The 13,874-nt window shown below is 43.8% G+C and overlaps 1 protein-coding gene across 1 annotated transcript in view; it reads left to right on the plus strand.

The window, feature by feature from the left end:
- LOC137436450 (uncharacterized) overlaps positions 1-13,874 on the plus strand; it is a 35,516-nt gene that overhangs the window by 2,073 nt on the left and 19,569 nt on the right. The gene's annotated exons all lie outside the window — the stretch shown is intronic.

Here is a 13,874-nt window from a genome sequence, read left to right on the forward strand (position 1 = left end):
CGCCATGGAAACTGTTACATATTTATGGGAATGTATGTGAATTACTATTCAGGTCTTTGCTTATCAATGTGTAGTCGATTAAGGGTTGTTGTGGTTGGAGGGTCAGGAGCCCTTCTGGAAAAAGAGACCGGAAACGGAAGAAGAAAAGACACGAGGTCGAGAGAAGCGACGAGTATTCTTCTTCCTCGCCCCGCTCCGACGAGAGGTGGAATCGATATTGAGCCGTGTGGAAAAGCGGCGTTCCCGAGCCCGTCTGGCGAGAGGAGTTACCAGGACGGATACCTGCCCGGTGGACACGTCAAGCAGCCGTGGGGCCGTGCACCGACCCAGCGTCTGGCACCGTTCGCGGCACCGTCTACAAAGACGCGTACGGGTCGCACGTTGGGGCCTAACACGCATTGCAAGCGGCGTGTGGCTTTTGCCTGCTGTACAGTACCCGCTTCGCGTGGCCAAGAGGGGGCTGCAACCTTGGTTCCCGGTACGATACATGCCCGGTGGAACAACGTCCACCCGGGGTTCGTTCAACCGCCCGAGTGCGGCGAAGCCGACCATCATCTTGGTCAGGAGGGGCCCAGAGACATTGCGAGGGACAGAGACCAAAGGGGGTCGTGAGTACAAAAGGGGACACACGTATGTAAGATGGCCATCTTAATCATCTAGGGGATTGATTGTTGAGTGTGAATTGTGGATGGTGGATTGCTCGGGGAATATATCCTTGATTGTATCATTGAAATTGTATGGTATCCTTACCCTTGAAATATATAATTGAAAATCAGTTTTCTCTTGGGTGGAATTCATAGGGATTGCGTGCGAAAGCGCATACATAATACAACTTTCTGGCGAAGTTCCTCTCACGGTCCGGGGGTCACCGAGACCAGGTAGTCACCGAGGGGACCACGTAACAGAATTGGGGGCTCGTCCAAATTACGATTTGCGGATTCGCAATTGGGTCTACGTCCGGGATCTAAAATTGTATAAAATAATAAAATAATATTTTTATTAATTAAAATTTATTAATTAAGTATTAATTGGTAAATTTTTGGGGAAATTGGGGGTAAAGTATTGGGTGAAGGTTAACAGGTGTTAACGATAGGCACCATGGCGTTTGTGGCACAGAACTTTGCGGTAACCCCGAGTGAGGCACAGTTCCGAGCGTTACTAAAGTCGGAACTCTTGAAATTGGCCAAACATTTTAACTTGGAGGTCCGAACTAATTTGAGGAAGGCAGAGTTGCAGGCCACGGTGATACAATCTATGGTGGGATTAGGAACATGGGACGAGTTAGCCTGGGAGTGGCTACCCGAAGAACCAGAAGACGTTGAGCTCCGGAAACTGGAGTTGCAATTACGGAGCCAGGAACGGATCAAAGAAGAAGAAAGGAAAGCAGAAAAGGAAAGAGCAGAAGAAGAAAGGAAAGCAGAAAAGGAAAGAGCAGAAGAAGAAAGGAAAGCAGAAAAGGAAAGAGCAGAAGAAGAAAGGAAAGCAGAAAAGGAAAGAGCAGAAGAAGAAAGGAAAGCAGAAAAGGAAAGAGCAGAAGAAGAAAGGAAAGCAGAGGAGAGGAGAGAAGAGAAACAAGCAGAGGAGAGGAGAGCTGCAAGGGAACTCGAAGCAGAGGAGAGAAAAGCAGAAAGGGAATTAAAGGAACGTGACATGGAGCTTCGGCAGGAAATTAAATTCAAGGAGCTGGAGTTAATGAGAGAACGGGGAGAGGCACCACCCTTGCTGACGGGGTCGACACCTAACCAGAAAACCTGGGATGTGGGCAGACATGTGAGGCTGGTTCCACCGTTCAGTGAAAAGGAAGTCGCGAAATTTTTTCCACACTTTGAGAAAGTGGCTCGACAATTAAACTGGCCGGAGGAGGCCTGGACCATACTAGTGCAAAGTGTGCTGGTGGGAAAAGCTCAAGAGATTTATTTGGCGCTACCAATGGACCAATGTGCAGATTATGAGGTACTGAAGAAGCACATCCTCAAAGCCTATGAGTTGGTTCCGGAAGCTTACAGGCAAAAATTCAGGAATGCCAGGAAGAGGGAGAGTGAGACCCATGTGGAGTTTGCCAGAGTGAAAGAAAACATGTTTGATCGGTGGTGTGAGTCAAAAGGAGTCGGGAAAGACTTCGAAACATTGCGTGACTTGATCCTGGTGGAGGAATTTCAGCAGTGTGTCCACGAGGACATCAAAGTGTACCTGCAGGAAAAGAAAGTACCAAAGTTGTGGGACGCAGCCACCATGGCAGATGATTATGCCTTAACCCACCGAATAGGGGTCCACGAACCTAACTCCTCGCCTAGATCTCCGCAGGGGAGGTGGGGAACAGCAGGTGCGGAGAACGACAATACATGGCGGCGGCCTCGAGAGGATTATGGGGACAACGCGGATACCCCACCTGTTCGAAATCAGAGGGATGCGGGCCCAAGACAAACTTATATTTCGGGGGGCCCGAGGCAGACCACGAGTTTTTCCTCCGGGCCTACTTGCGCTTTTTGCAAGAAACCTGGACACTTGATGTCCAGTTGTTACCGCATGAAAAGGGAAGACCCAGAGCGGAGTCTGACTATTACGACTCCAAATGCAATGGCCATTGTGAGAAATCGCCATCAAAAGGGTTACCAACCATTTATTTCAGAGGGGTTTGTGGCACTGGATGGAGCCTCGACTAACCGGAGACCGGTTAGGATATTGAGGGACACAGGAGCACATCAATCTTTAATGCTTGAAGGCATTTTGCCATGGTCCGAGGAGACGGCAACGGGTGATAGTGTTCGTTTACAGGGGATCGGGGGCGGTGTTAGTGCTCCACTTCATGTCATCCATTTGGAGTCCGATTTGGTGTCAGGACCGGTCACCGTCGGTTTACAAGCCACACTTCCTGTAGAGGGTGTATCTGTGGTTATCGGGAATGATTTGGCCGGGGGTCAAGTTTATGGTAACCTGAGGGATGGTAAAGAGCCCAGCAGGGAAAATAACACCACACCAGCTCGGGATGGCGACAAAAGTACCAAGTTATTTGTAGGGGGACTGAACTTCAAAACAGAGGAAGAAGTTCTGACCTCTGTCTTCAACAGATATGGGCCGCTGGTGGAAGTGCGGTTGGTAAGAGACAGGGAAACGCAACAGTCAAGAGGGTTCGGCTTTGTCACGTTTGCAAGCACAAAAGACGCCAGAGAGGCAGAGAAGAATTGGAATGGCAAGGATTTGGAGGGTCGGACCATAACAGTAGGGAAGGCATTTCATAGGCATCGAGAGGTCTACAGGAGAGTGCAACTGGGCGGTGGTTTTGGTGGTGGCCGCAATCAATATGATTATGGAGGCTCCCTGAGTTACGGCAGCTCCCGAAGGAAGGATTGTCAAAGTAGTGGCCGAGAAGGAGACCGATATTCATGGGACTACAGTGACAAGCGGTCCCACCATAATTATTAGGGAAGTTCTGAAAAGCTGAAGCACTGAATGCGGCGGAGCCGCCGAGCCAAGATTCCTACACGGATTAACCGTGAACGCCACGTTCCTAAAGGCGTCCAGGTAGTGAACTTTCATGCACGGACTAACCGTGAACTCCACGTTCCTCAAGGCGCCCATGTAGAGAACTTGCCTGCACGGACTAACCGTGAACTCCACGTTCCTAAAGGCATCCATGTAGTGAATACTCGGCTTGGCCTCCCGGAAAAAGTGCTATCGAGTTGCTTAACTTTGGATCTTTGATCAACCCCTTAACCTTCATTCACAAGAAACTGACAGTCAAAGTCAGAGGGTCATGAGATGGAGTTTGGCTTGGCAGGAGTCCAACGGGAAATTGAACATGTAAAGGGCAGGGACAATGTCGTTGCTGGTGCTTTGTCCAGAGTGAATTACCTTTGAAAATCTCTGGGGGTTGTGTGAAATTTTGTTGCTTTATTTTTAAGTGATAACTGTGCCCGGGGGGAACTGATAATGTGGGGGGGGTTGAGTTATCTGGTTTGTTTATCCAAGTTGGCCGGCAAAGAAAGTTTTCGCTGGGTTCAAACTTTCTTTCTTGAAGGGGGGGAGTGTTACATATTTATGGGAATGTATGTGAATTGCTATTCAGGTCTTTGCTTATCAATGTGTAGTCGATTAAGGGTTGTTGTGGTTGGAGGGTCAGGAGCCCTTCTGGAAAAAGAGACCGGAAACGGAAGAAGAAAAGACACGAGGTCGAGAGAAGCGACGAGTATTCTTCTTCCTCGCCCCGCTCCGACGAGAGGTGGAATCGATATTGAGCCGTGTGGAAAAGCGGCGTTCCCGAGCCCGTCTGGCGAGAGGAGTTACCGGGACGGATACCTGCCCGGTGGACACGTCAAGCAGCCGTGGGGCCGTGCACCGACCCAGCGTCTGGCACCGTTCGCGGCACCGTCTACAAAGACGCGTACGGGTCGCACGTTGGGGCCTAACACGCATTGCAAGCGGCGTGTGGCTTTTGCCTGCTGTACAGTACCCGCTTCGCGTGGCCAAGAGGGGGCTGCAACCTTGGTTCCCGGTACGATACATGCCCGGTGGAACAACGTCCACCCGGGGTTCGTTCAACCGCCCGAGTGCGGCGAAGCCGACCATCATCTTGGTCAGGAGGGGCCCAGAGACATTGTGAGGGACAGAGACCAAAGGGGGTCGTGAGTACAAAAGGGGACACACGTATGTAAGATGGCCATCTTAATCATCTAGGGGATTGATTGTTGAGTGTGAATTGTGGATGGTGGATTGCTCGGGGAATATATCCTTGATTGTATCATTGAAATTGTATGGTATCCTTACCCTTGAAATATATCATTGAAAATCAGTTTTCTCTTGGGTGGAATTCATAGGGATTGCGTGCGAAAACGCATATATAATACAACTTTCTGGCGAAGTTCCTCTCACGGTCCGGGGGTCACCGAGACCAGGTAGTCACCGAGGGGACCACGTAACAAAACCAAGTCCTACAAGATCATTGGAATCTCTTGCGATGAAGCTGTGTCTATGGGCCTATCACTTTTCCATCGCCGACAGGTCGGTGATCTCTCTATCTTCTTCAGCCTCCTTCCTGGTCTTCCACACTGTGCCCTCTCCGTGCTTTGTCTCCTCCAGGTATCTGCAGGACACACTCGGTCCACCAGCACCCATCCCCGAGTGAAACAGCCTAAATCCAGAACCGATGCTCTCCTCCACATATTTATTCCTCTTTTTCCCCAATAGTGGAATCAACTTTAACACAATCTTCAATCTCATTCCTCTATTCAGATCTTCAAGCTGTTAGCCCCTTTTTGTGTATGATTGATATCCATAATTGGTTGCCCTTCGTACCTGAAGAAGGTCATTCACATTAAACATGTGAACTACGTGGTGATTACCCCACACACTCCAAGCGAAAAGCGGGGTTAAGCAATGGGTTGTCATCTTCCTGTCTGTTCTGACTACAAACGTCAGTTTATGATCAGGAACAACTTCATGTCAATTGAATGTTTTATTTTGAGCACAAATAAGGACATGAATTGGAAAACGAACCCGTAGTTTAGAGGTACTTTGGCTCTGAATTTGTCCCGATCGCGCATGTGCAGGGACGAGCGAGGTAATTTGCACAGGGAGGATCCGAATAGTAGGCACACTGTTTTTAAGGACGTCATAAAGGACATAAAAAACAGGCACAAAGAACCAATGTAAAGTGTTAAATAAGGTGATGTAAAAGATGCTGCAGCAACGGTGGGGAAATTCCGGAATTTTTTTCTACAACCGTTAACCTTCATCCTGTCATTGGTGTGTTTTTACATCCTCAGCATATATATCGTTGAAATATTTCAGAAAGTACCATCCTTTTGATTACGTGTCTTTAGGACGTTGTTTGCTCGCATGTTTCGCATGTTTCACCAGTGTAGCTAAATTTTGGTTCAATAGAGGCATAACCGGCCGATTTATTACCAAAAATATTCTGGGGTGTATCCACATAGGCAGCACTGACCATAGGTAGCTTGACTGGCTTTTCACAACTACTTGTTGCACACCTCTCCTTTCCGATGCCATCTCCAGGCGCTGCATATCGTCATTGCCGGGCACCAAAGGGGGCCTGGTAATGACGCACGCTGAAAGGGAGTACTCAGTTTTCACTCCGGTTGTTTTCTTGTTTGTTTGTTTGTTTGTTTGTCAGTGCGATATCTCAGCCATCCTTTGAGCTAGGAAGCTCAAATTTCAGCACAATAGTGAGCAAGTACTTTGTTAAAAACGGTATTTTTTGTTTTTTGATTAATCAATTAATTGATGAGTTATTTGATTATTAGCGCTCACTAATTGGTTTTTTTAAAGTTACAGATACGGATGAAATGGTGGTGGTTTATTTGTTCTATTAGCCAATTGATTAATTATTTAATTTTTTATGATTATTATTTTTTATTTTCATTATTAATCATTTATTTATTTTCTTTCTTATCTGACCAATATCTCAGGCACCTTTTGAGCTAGGAAGGTGATATTTGGACATGACAATGACCAAGTGATTTGGCTGTAAAGGCTAATTTTTATTTCTTGATTAATCAATTAATTGATTAAGTTATTGTCCCCCGTCGCACAGCGGAGCGAAAGGGGGACTATAGTTTTCCCCTCCGTCCATGTGTCCGTCCGTCCATCCGTGCGTGCGTGCATGTTTGCGTGCGGGCGGGCATGCGTGCGTGCGTAAGCGAAGGACCGCATTCGAATTTGGTGTGTACCACGTCAAAATCCAAGATGGCCGCCACCATGTATGTCTGATGCCATGTATGTCTGAACCTTGTGAGATGAATATCTTGAAAAATAAGCGAAGTACCAACTTTTAATCTGGTGTGTGGGTGTATCTAGGCACAAGGAAGAACGCTATTGAAAGTTGGGTCGCCACGTCAAAATCCAAGATGGCCGCCGCCATGTATGTCTGAACCTTGTGAGATGAATATCTTGAAAAATAAGCGAAGTACCAACTTCTAATTTGGTGTGTGGGTGTATCTCGGCATAAGGAAGAACGCTATTGAAAATTGGGTCGCCACGTCAAAATCCAAGATGGCCACCACCATATATATGTCTGAACCTTGTGAGCGAAATATCTCGAAAAATAAGCGAATGTACCAACTTCTAATTTGGTGTGTGGGTGGATCTCGGCATAAGGAAGAACGCTATTGAAAATTGGGTCGCCACGTCAAAATCCAAGATGGCCGCCACCATATATATGTCTGAACCTTGTGAGCGAAATATCTTGAAAAATAAGCGAAGTACCAACTTCTAATCTGGTGTGTGGTTGTATCTAGGCACAAGCAAGAACGATGTTTAAAATTGGGTCGCCACGTCAAAATCCAAGATGGCCGCCACCATGTATGTCTGAACCTTGTGAGATGAATATCTCGAAAAATAAGCGAAGTACCAACGTCTAATCTGGTGTGTGGCTGTATCTAGGCACAAGGAAGAACGCTGTGGAAAATTGGGTCGCCACGTCAAAATCCAAGATGGCCGCCACCATATATATGTCTGAACCTTGTGAGCGAAATATCTTCAAAAATAAGCGAAGTACCAACTTCTAATTTGGAGTGTGGGTGTATCTCGGCATAAGGAAGAACGCTATTGTAAATTGGGTCGCCACGTCAAAATCCAAGATGACCACCACCATATATATGTCTGAACCTTGTGAGCGAAATATCTCGAAAAATAAGCGAATGTACCAACTTCTAATCTGGTGTGTGGGTGGATCTCGGCACAAGGAAGAACGCTATTGAAAATTGGGTCGCCACGTCAAAATCCAATATGGCCGCCGCCATGTATGTATGAACCTTGTGAGCGGAATATCTTGAAAAATAAGCGAAGTACCAACTTCTAATCTGGTGTTTGGGTGTATCTCGGCACAAGGAAGAACGCTATTGCTGCTGGTACCAACCTCCTGACCCCCCCCATCCGGACCAAATTTAGATCCTGGGGGGACAGGGCCTTCTCCATCGCTGCTCCCACCCTCTGGAACTCGCTACCTCACACCATCAGAGACTCCTCCTCACTCACCACATTCAAAACATCACTCAAGACCCACCTGTTCAACACTGCATTCAACATTTAACCCACAGCATCTAACCCCTGACTATCTCCTCTCCTTCTCCCTCCTTTGTGCTTTGAATATTTCCCTATTGATTCTTCTTTTTTTGCAATTGTTTTTATGTTTTGCTATGCATTATGTTTTGCACTCTGTCAAAGCGTCTTTGGGCTTCCTGAAAAGCGCTATATAAAATAAATGCATTATTATTATTATTATTATTGAAAATTGGGTCGCCACGTCAAAATCCAATATGGCCGCCGCCATGTATGTATGAACCTTGTGAGCGGAATATATTGAAAAATAAGCGAAGTACCAACTTATAATCTGGTGTGTGGGTGTATCTAGGCACAAGGAAGAACGCTATTGAAAATTGGGTCGCCACGTCAAAATCCAAGATGGCCGCCTCCATGTATGTCTGAACCTTGTGTGCGAAATATCATATCATAGCATGTTTTCTGCGTCTTCCACTTTGTCAACTCACATCACTTCACCGACGGGGGACCTAGGCGTAACGCTTGTTTAATTATTATCGATTAATTAAGTACTTATTTATTTTCTTTCTCATCTGGGCAATATCTCAAGCCCCTTTTGAGCTAGGAAGCTGATATTTGGACACGACAATGACCAGGTGATTGGGCTGTAAAGGCTAATTTTTATTTCTTGATTAATCAATTAATTGATTAATTGTTTAATTATTCGATTAATTTTTTTTTTTTTTTAATTACAGATTCGGATGAAACGGTGGTGGTTTTGGTATTCTATTAGCCAAGTGATTTTTAATTTAATTATTTTATGATTATTATTTATTTATTTTCATTATTAATCAATTCTTTATTTTCTTTCTAATCTGGGCAATATCACAGGTACCTTTTGTGCTAGGAAGCTAATATATGGACATGACAGTGACCAGGTGATATGGCTATTAAGGATATTTTTGATTTATTGAAAAATCGATTAATTTTATTTATTGATTAATCAATTAATTATTTAAATTTTTCCGATTAATGACTTTTTCCGAATTTTCAAAAAGTTACAGCTTCGGATGAAGCACTCACTGGTGGTTTAGGTATGCTATTAGCCAATTGATTAAGAAAATATTTTATGATCATCTTTAAAATATTTTAATTATGCAATTAATCAATCAATTATTGTCAATACCTCTCCCACCCAATACATTCTATTTGAGCTGCATGGCGATATTGCCAGGCGCCAAAGGCCACAGGTGCCCGGCAATGCCGCGCTGGAGCATAATTATTTATTTGGCACTGGGGCGGTGTTCTTTGAATGTGTCTGGACTTGTTCATTTTGTTTTCCTTTTATTTTACACAAGTACATCCCTGGTAAAAAATATTTAGTTTTCATTATTACGCATGGTCAGAGGGAGTTGACCAAACTGAATTTGTGTTGGTTTTACTTGTTGAAGATAAATAAATGAAAAAAATGTTCGTGTTGCCTCAAAATAGAATCTTGATGTTGAAAAAAACGTTTGTTTTTTACCATTCTTATTTTTTTTGAGTTTGGCATCCATGGTGACCATAAAAATGGTAAACCAGCACAGAAGGTGCATGATTTACTCAAAATAGCATCATAAATAACAAATATATCTGTTATGTTTTGAAATAATCCATGCGTTGTGTTTTATTGCCACTTTAATCCATGGGGTGTGAACACACCCCTTCTTCTTCTTCTTCTTATTTTAACCGCCATTATAATTAACCCACCTTTTCTTATGTGGTCGCCCAGGAGAGGATTGGTCCGAGTCTTCACGAACCGGCTAGCGTTCGACTAGTTAGGGCAGGAATTTGGAATTTGGCCATGGTACCTGCGACAGCTCGCCCACTCTTCACCAAGGACACCGTGGGATCTTTAACTACTTAAAGTGTATTGAGCACCCCTGGGACACCCTCTCGTTGAATGAATTTGCGTTGAGTAGGGTATATACTTATATAGATCAAAACCATGCAAGGGAGGATGAGGGTTAAAATCTTTATTTTATTTCAATATAAATTATATACTTGAACACGATAGAACACAAAGCACCTTTTGCCTCTTTCAAAACCCTTCCGTTTAGCAGTTCTTGGACAAAACGTCATCATACACAACAACAACAACAACAACAGGCATTTTAGGGCCATTTTCCCTGCAAGAGCCGGGGTTAGCCTTGCGGTCCCCATGACACAATCTTTTCCATTCTGCCCTATTTTCTGCATCTCCCCTTGTTAACCCCCTTGCCCGCATTTCTTCTTCGACCATCTTTAGCCAAGTCTTTCTCAGATTTCCCCATCCTGTACTTCCTTCCACATTCATTTCCATCACTCTTCTCAACCAGTCACTTTCATCCTTCCTCAACACATGACCAAACCATCTCAACCTGTTCCTCTTCACAGCATCAATCACAGGCTCTATTCCCATCATCTTTCGCAATTCATCATTTGTCTTCCTCATTCTCAACGATACTCCACACATCCACTGAACCATTCACATTTCCACCCTTTCCAGCCTTCGTTGCTGCTCTACGTTCATTAGCCATGTCTCGCTCCCATAAATCATAACACTTCTCACACATGCAGCATACACCTTTCCCTTCAGCTTCAACGACACTCCCCTCCTCGTCAGCAAGCCACTCAGTTCCCGAAACTTCTTCCATGCACATCTCACTCGAGCAACCATTGCCGAGTCTGATCCATCTTCTCCATTCAGCATATCTCCTCGGTAGCAAAATGTTTTCACACCTACCAGCTTCACGCCGTCTCCAAGATCCAACTCAACATTTCCTCCATCTGCAGCTCCCTTTGTGCACACCTTACATTTGAATGTAGCTGCCACACTGGTTAATGACCCTCTCAAACCACTACATTTTTGATGAACCCACTCAGCGCACATTGTACATTGAATGGAGTTCACTCCGACATCCTTCCTGCACACAGCACACGGCCACTTCCCAGTTCTTTCCACCTCACCACATGCTTTACCACTTGCCATCACCTTCGTTTTTCCGATATTCACCTTCAGACCTTCAGACTTCAGACTTCAGACTTCAGACTTCAGACTTCAGACTTCGGACTTCGGACTTCAGACTTCAGACTTCAGACCTTCAGACTTCAGACAAAACGTCATCATGACCAATCAAATTTGCCTCTCAAAGCCCCCACCCATCTTCTTGTTGTATACTGCTCCTTTCCTATGCCATCTCCAGGCATTGCAAAACGTCATTGCCGGGCACCGAAGGGGGCTCGGCAGTGACGCACGCTGAAAGGGAGTACTCAGTTTTCACTCTGGTTGCTTGTTTTCTTGATTGTTTTCTTGTTTTCTTGTTTTTCCGTGCGATATCTCAGCCATCCTTCGAGCTGGGAAGCTGAAATTTCGGCACAATAGTGAGCAAGTACTTTGTCAAAAACTTATTTTTTGTTTTTTGATTAATCAATTAATTGATGAGTTATTTAATTATTAGCGATTAATTAAGTACATATACATTTCCTTTCTCTTCTGGCCATGATCTCAGGCACCTTTTGAGTTTGGAAGCTGGTATTTGGACATGCCAATGACCAAGTGATTTGTCTGTAAATGGTATTTTTGATTTATTGATTAATCAATTAATCGATTATTTATTTAATTATTAGATTAATGACTAATTTTTTTTTTTTAAGTTACAGATTCGGATGAAATGGTGGTGGTTTATGTGTTCTATTAGGCAATTGACTAATAATTTTTTTTAATGATTATTATTTATTTATTTTCATTATTAATCATTTATTTATTTTATTTCTCATCTGGGCATTATCTCAGGCACCTTTTGAGCTAGGAAGCTGATATTTGGACATGACAATGACCAAGTGATTTGTCTGTAAAGGGTATTTTTGATTTATTGATTAATCAATTAATCGGTTAATAATTTATTGATTAACAAAATAATTATTAAATTTTTCATGAATGACTTATTTAATTAAATTTCTAAAAGTTTCATCTTCGGATGAAGCACTAGTGGTTTAGTTATGCTATTCGCCAATTGTTTAAGAAAATATTTTACGACAAACTTTTATTGATTTTAATTATGCAATTAATCGATCAATTATTGTACACCTCTCCCTCCCAATGCAATCTCTATGAGCTGCATGGTGGTATTGTCGGGCGCCGGAGTCGCCCTGGCAATGCCGCGCTGTAGGATATTTAATTATTTGGCATGGGGGCGGTGTACTTTGAATATATCTGTACTTGTTGTATTATATTTTTCCTCTAGTTATATTATTATTGTTATATTTATCTCAAGACTACCACGGGGTAACGTGATCTATGAACTCTTGAGTTTGTTTGTAGTGAAGAATCTACTGCCCAGACAGCAACTACACTATAACATAGCAAATGGGGTAACCAGGTGTCAATCAATCTCTAAGAAAATCGGAGCACGTACTACCTACCTGCAGTACAGGGATTTTGTATTTTCGGGAAGGTTCTGGCAATAATTTGCCCACTCTTTGTGAAGGACACCGAGGGATCTTTAATGTATACCAACTAATGTTGGCAAACAGGGCGTTCAGTTTAACGTCCATTCGAGGGACGCACACACTGATGCCTCACCCACCTGTGAAACACCATGGTAGAAATTTATACCTGGATCAAGGTTCAAACCCAGGCTGGACAGCTCAGAGGTGAGTTCCCATGCACTTGGCTGCTGCCTTGTATTATTTCTTGAAGTGCAGCTGATGCAGTGCCCCCTGTCCCTGATTTGGGCATGAAATTGTGGAATTGCTCAGGGTTCAACAATAACTCGCCTACTTTGTTGAGAGACAAGATAGAATCTCTAATGTCCACCAAGTTGTACTCCCAGAGTTCCAATAAAATGTAGTTGCTGCTGCATAAAATCGAGGTTTTCTTCATTGCTATAAATACTAAGGTAAAACTACCTGTGGGTTTCATTCACCTTTCTTGGCACTGTGATGCTGGTTATTACCCCGAAGGTGGACGGAGGTTGTCACACCTGTCTGTCTGTCTGTCTTTGAACAATAGATCTCAAAAGTTGTGGATGGATTCGGACAAAATTTGATGGAGAGGTTGGGTGTGTAACAAGGACGAAATGATTAGATTTTGGTGAAGATCCGGATCTGGATCTGGATCCGAGAATTTTTTCAGTGATTCTTCACCATTGAGAGATGGGGCAAAAAACGATACATAGCAGGATATCTCAAAAAGTTATTGACGGTTTCGGACGAAACTAGGTGGACAGGTTGGGTGTGTGACAAGGACTAATCGATTCGATTTTAGTGAAGATTCGAATGTGGATTCGAATACGATAATTATTTAATTTTTAAAGTGATTCTTCACCTTTGAGTGATAGGGCCAAAAACGATAAACAGCACAATATTTGAAAAAGTTATGGACGATTTATGACAAAACTTGGTGGATGAGATGGTTAGGTGACAAGAACAAGCCGATTCGATTTTGGGTTCAGGTCCGAATCCAGATCCGACCTATCAGTGGGATACAAACCCTAAACTGTTCAACCTGGCGGACATATGATGTCCACCGAATACCATTCTAGTTACAAATTTTATCAGGTCAAACTATGGACACACATCTGACCATCAGGGTGGGAGCAGCTACAGCCTGAGAGACCTAGTTTGCAAACCTGAGCTAATAATTATGGCTGCCTGTTTATCCTGAGTGAAGAGTAACTCGGACAATAGACCAATTGTACGATGATCTGCCTATAGATAAGATTGCATCAAACGAGTGTAGTGAGTTAGACCGTGGGGGACAAATCCAATATTTGGTGCACATGATGTGATTAAGGGTTCTTGTTTATTGGACAATAATTTGCCGAGCAATGCTAACATGTTAAAATCCTGCAACTTTG

Source organism: Myxine glutinosa, chromosome 11 (assembly GCF_964187855.1).
Source record: "Myxine glutinosa chromosome 11, kmMyxGlut1.1, whole genome shotgun sequence".
NCBI classification, from domain to species: Eukaryota; Metazoa; Chordata; class Myxini; order Myxiniformes; family Myxinidae; genus Myxine; species Myxine glutinosa.